We start from the raw sequence: 6062 nt of genomic DNA on the forward strand, positions 1-6062 counted from the left end.
CTCTGATCATCTCTAGACCTCAGACTCTAGCTGTACAACCATTTTCACTTTCAGTCTCACTGAATTTCTCTTTGGGTTTTGCCTTGCGGTTTTATCACACTACTGAAACTACTGGTCTGCAATAGTCTCCAGCTGAATCTGTCTTAGTCTCTAATCCCAATCCACCTCTTTATTTCTTTTATCTTGAAATTCTGAGTGGGCTTCCTGAACTCATTTAAGGACTTCTGCTATCCAATCATATACTCTTTAATCAGACTGATTGTCTGCATTATGGTGACACAATCAGAAATAAAGTAGGAAGGGAGTTCAAGATCCTACCTATCCAAGACAGGATCTGTTCTTTCTAGAGTAATTTCTGAACAATAACTATGTAAGCTTTCTTATAAACAAGGTCTTTAAAAACAGAGATTCCACATATTGTCCACAAACTCAGTTCCAGTCCTTTGCTATCTTTATATTTGAAAATACCAGTCCCTTTACACTGAAGACAATCTTTGTAATACCAGCCCTAAAGTTCCCTAGGAGCATTTTGAGTCTTTTTTTTCTCAAGCTACCCCAGTGAACACGGATAACAGCTTGTTACTCTTTTTCAGCAACCTTTTACATATTTGAATACTCTTATCATGCCCCTTTTCTGGTTTATTTTTTTGTCCTAGACTAAACAATTTCAGGTCTTTAAAACTTAGCTTTAAGTCATATTTCAAAAGCTCTAATGATGTTACACTCTTGTGGATTCTCTCCAACTGATTCATGTACTACTTTTTAAGCAGTAAATGCAAATCTGGGCACTGAATTCCAAATGAGACCTTACAAGCAGTGAGGAAAGAGGAAACATGAGGGGTAAGGTGGTGGGGTCTCTCGTAAGCTTGAAAACTTACATGGGGAAAAGTACTGAGCCAGTCAGTCCCTGTTTCACTACCGGATTGCTCATTACTTGTGTCAAAGTGTAGCACTGTACAGTTGTTCTTACTGAATTGCATCTTATTTACTGGGAAAACTTCTCCATTTAAAGAAATAATTTTAAATTTCAATTTTTCTATTTTTTTGTCTTACGCTCAGCTGCAGAAACCATACCAACAGTGCTGGACAAAAGATATGTTCCTATGGAAGCATCCAACATAATTTCTGATGGACTTTGAAAGACTGACGGCTATTTAGACAGCAGGATTTCAAGAAGTTGTGCATTGTGAAGTTTCACACAGATTGTAATTTTAATTTTTGCTTACAAAAATATTATCAAAGATTTTAGTAGTATCAGTATTTAGTTATATGACACCCACAGCTTTTTACACAGTCTACAAGACCTATTATTCTATTGTAGATGAAATTAGGCTTGTGAGACAAGGTACATTCTTAATCATAATGTCTGTTTATTACTTTATGGTCTCCTGAAGGCTAATAAGCTGACTTTATTTTCACTCTACTGTGAACTAACCTTCCAGGTTGATTCTGGCAGTTCATTAAGAGTGTCCTAAGGTGAAATGCAACCAAGTACAAAACATCTTAAAGTGACTCCTTTAACTCATTCTATATAAATTAATTCCTCTTTAATGCACTGTCCTTTTTGATGAGCAGGATGTTGCAGGATATGTATATTCACAGGGATACATCAGCTGAGATTAAGCTATTTGAAGTTCTAGGCAGTTGTTCAACAGCAAAGCAGCACATGGAGCAGAAAGAAGCAAAATCCCATTTACATTTGTATGTTTTTTCCTCCGATTCACTGTAGCTATTTATGACTAGAATAAGGAGCTTCTATGACCCACAACCACTTCCATGTGACTGCTGGTTCCACAAATTCAAATCACACACACACAAATCTATGAGCTAGAGCAGATGCAGTGTGGGCCTGTCTTGTCTGAAGAACCCACAAAAGTGTGGTTTGACTTGAAGGAGATTCCTCTTTCTTTCAGATAGCCCTACACATACTGAACTGATAATAGCTGTTGTCACTGCTCTCTCTTTGGAGGCCAGCAGGAGGTAAGGATCAGTAGATCAGTATTTTTAGAGAACTGCAGACTTTGGTATTCTGCTGAGCAGTGACTCTGCCTTAGCTCTGCCGAGCCCTCCCAAGCTCCCTCAGAAGCCACCTGAGCTTGCCCAGTGCAGCAATGTGAGGGGGCTGCAAAGCAGGAAACCTGCACCCCTAGGTGGGTTTGACCTTTCCTGTCTTTTTCCTCCTGCAAAAAACCAAAAGCTTCTAATACTATATAAGAAAACTGAATTTTGCAGTGTAGATAGAATATTTACCTACAACACAAAACCATCAAAGCCTAATCCTGCTCTTTATCACAAAGATCAGAGAATTGGAATTGTCTCCTACGGCTCAGGAAGAAAGCCTGAAATTTTACTCCTTGGATTTCATGTAGGAAAAAAACAAAGGAGTCTTTTCTTTCCTTCTTTCCTTCTCTGTTTTTCCCTCTTCAAACATATATTTTGACTTACCCTTGTCTCCTTTTAAACACCATCACACATCGAACAGCTCTTCAAAACACAAGTCATCTTGCTTTGTTCCTCTGGACACCTTTCATTTTTATGAATCAGTATTTTCCAATAAAAAAAGAAATTCTTATTGTGTTCCCAAACACCTGCTCAAATATACACTTATCTTTTGACTGCAGAATAACTTAACGATAAAATCTGAGATACAATTCCCCCTTCCACAACTAGAAAAAGCCTGTTAAGACGCGGCAAAATTTATAGCATATGATTTCTAGGCCAGTTCTGTTATTAACAGTCTCAATTTCCTCTCCTTAAACACACTAACACAAACTGTTCTTTTGGCTGGAAAGGGAGTGAAGAACAGAGCAGGCTGTGGCATTTCCTTCAGATCATCCTGTCTCTGTGCCAAAAGCCTACCTTTTTCTCCTGTGCCAAATGCAATGAGCTCAGAATAGCTGAATACATGTTAAAGGAGAAAAAGCTCTGGATTTTTAAATTTGCTTTCAGTGTACTTTCAGAGCATTTATTGAATAGATGTTTGGATTCATTAACATTTCCAAAGATTATTTACCGGCATCAGTTTCAGCAGCACAAAAAAGAAAAATAACTTCTGCTTTTCAGTTACTATTAGGGGATGGAGGAAAGAGAAAGAAATTGTCCTTAAAAGTCTATTTCTAGGGCACAGCTTGCCTGGCTTATGAAGACAGCTGAGAAAGTTCTCACTTTGTTTGAACTGATGTGTTTGTGAAAGTCTTATTTCTCCTCCCACCTCTTCTTTTATTCTGCAGTGTCCAGTCTTGAAAACAAGCTGACAGATGTTCTGTTGGATCAGCTAGTGAGACTTGCAATGTCAGGAGTGCAAACAGACTTTAGCTGTTTAGTTCAGGAAATGAGATGAAAACAATCTGATAAATAAACAGTGTTTATTACTCCAGTTTAAAGTACACGTTGGATTTCTTTTCAAAATACTCCTACGAGGAACTGAGGATGAATATTAAACACGTGCTCTGAATTTATATTAATGGCAAGGTCAAAAGGTCTTTAACTTACACAATTTGTATAGTTAGGTTATAACAGCAGTGAGTGTTTCTAATCTTTAACCACACTAAAGAAACAACAAGAAATTTTAATTGCATAGAAATCCACTCCAAAGAAACTTATAAGACTTATGAATACACCAAGATGAATTAGAACAACAGGATTTAGGACCATGTGTGAACTAGAATACTTTGCGACTTTAACTAAGAGACAAACAGAGATTTAAAGAGCTGTCACATAATCACCCAGTATGGATTGGGACAAGACAGAGTGGAAAATATTCTTCTGTTCAAGCAATTAAGTATGTATTCTAATGGTTATGGGCCCATAAATTTAGATTTAGATATCATTTAAATGGCACTTCCTTTATCAGCAGCATCTAGATCCCCAGAACAACATTAAAGCATCATTTAACTTTTAATTCTGTGTAGTGTCATGTGCCATCCTATTTCTCTGTCACAGCTATGTGGCCTACACAGTACAGAAGAGCTCAGCATCCATGGCTCCATGGCACATATGCAGCCAGGCACAAGTAGGAACAGCCAGGGACCTGCCCTGCATGTATGCCAGGAGACGCAAACAAGCAAGCAGAAAATGACAATTAACTTCATAAAAAGGCAACAAGAACTTCTTTCCTATTGTGAGAAAGAAAATAAGAGGGTTTACATTTCAGTAGGTGAGTTTTGGAGCTAACTCCTGATATTCTTTTAAGGACATGGTGACTGCATGCTCTGCTGTCCTTTGGGACTTGCGTAAAAACACTATTTGGCCCTCAAGAGAGAAAACAGAGATCCACTGAGTCACCAGTAACATTTGCTGCACTGCTTTGGATTTGTCTTGAGGCACCTCCCTTCCAGCCCTGCAGTAAAGCATCATTTCCACCAGACGGAGGTGATTCAGAACCCACGAAAACGGTCATTTTTCCAAGCAGTGGAGGACTATTACGGAATGAGTTATCATTTAAACAGCTTTTAGTGCCACATTTGAATTGAGTGGATTCAAATTCTAGTGAAAGGTGTTCAACAAGTACCATTGAGCCAAGAAACTTTACTCACTGTACCAAAGAGGAACACACCCAATACTTGTTGTGACTTTCATTTTTATTCCTAACCTTACTCTCTGCATCACTCTCTTTTTGGAATAATGAGTTTTGGGGGGAAAAGTACCCCATACTATACCTATGCTTCTCTGAGAGAAATTATTTCATGTGTTATATTTTGGCTACAAGACAGCAGTTAGCAGAAAACGCCTTTCAGATTTATTTATTTTATATTTTTAATCCTAAATGAACAAGATGCAGACTGATAAGCCAATTAGGAAAGATGCTGTGAAATTCCTTACACTCCTCCTCGATGACAAACTCTCTCCAGCTGAGGTGGCTGTATTTATCTGTTGATATTTGCCCTGTTTTCCTATACTGTGTTTGAAGTCTCCAAGTGTGACTACAGAGATAACAATAGGAACCCAACGGAACTATGAAATAGTCTGCAGTCCAACACTAGTAACAGCAGTACTTCACAGATTATTTTGTATTTACTATTTACTACGTCGTAACTTGAAACATTTTTCCCGACCTCTTCATTGTAACTGATATTGTAAATAACAAAAATATTTACCTTACCTACATACGGTGCTCTTGTTTCCTTCTGATCCATGTTTCAGGCCAAACACTTTACACTTTTATTAGTCTCCTGTTCCCTTAAAGGGCAAGTTTATATCAAAACACTGATATTTTTCATATTTTAGATATTGCACTCTAAAGTCAATTAGTAAATCTTACCTTTTCAAAATGTGGCAAAATGTGTGCTACAGAAAAATCTTACGGTTTTCTTATCACAAGACGTGCCATGTCTTTAGCTATCATGTAGACCTTTTTTTTGTCATAAATGAGACTGCTGCTGCGTGGAAAATCCAGTCTTGGACCAATTCTGCCCCTACAACAGAGGAGTAACAAAACACTAACTGTAGTGGGGGATTCTGGTTGCTGTCTACTGCATTCAAGAGGTCCTTAATTAGAAAACCGCACTGTGATTTCAACCTTTTTACAACCCTATAGCCTGATGCAGCTGCTCACTAAATTGTGCCTACTTAAACCTAGTTCACAGGATCCCATCAGGAGAAGGCTTGAGGTAGTACCTTGCAGGACTATGTGAGTTTTATCCCTTGCATGAAAAAGAGGGAAAGGAGAACTACAGGCAGAAGTCAAGGTTGGATGTATCACATGAGGCAAGTAAGACTTCCAAGGTTTGGTATAGTCTCTAGGTGAGCTATGTCAGACCTCTTTTTTCTGAAGTCAGCTTAACTTTTCTGGAAGCCAGCTCAACCCATATGTGGGTTAATTAATTTGAAAGTTATTTCTAGTGAAAGTTATGATTACCTTAGAGCAAAAGTGAGTCCCTTCTGAATAAAGATGGCATGCACGGGCAAGATTCACTCTGCATGTTATGAAGACTGTGGGGGTGACTAATCAACAGAGCTCAACAGATGCACTCTTCCACCCGCCAGTCTTACTGAATACATTGTGATTAATAACAGGTTAAAAAAACCCCCAAAGCTCAAATATTAAGGCTTTGGCAATAGTT

Source organism: Coloeus monedula, assembly GCF_965178545.1.
Source record: "Coloeus monedula genome assembly, chromosome: 5".
Classification (NCBI taxonomy): domain Eukaryota; kingdom Metazoa; phylum Chordata; class Aves; order Passeriformes; family Corvidae; genus Coloeus; species Coloeus monedula.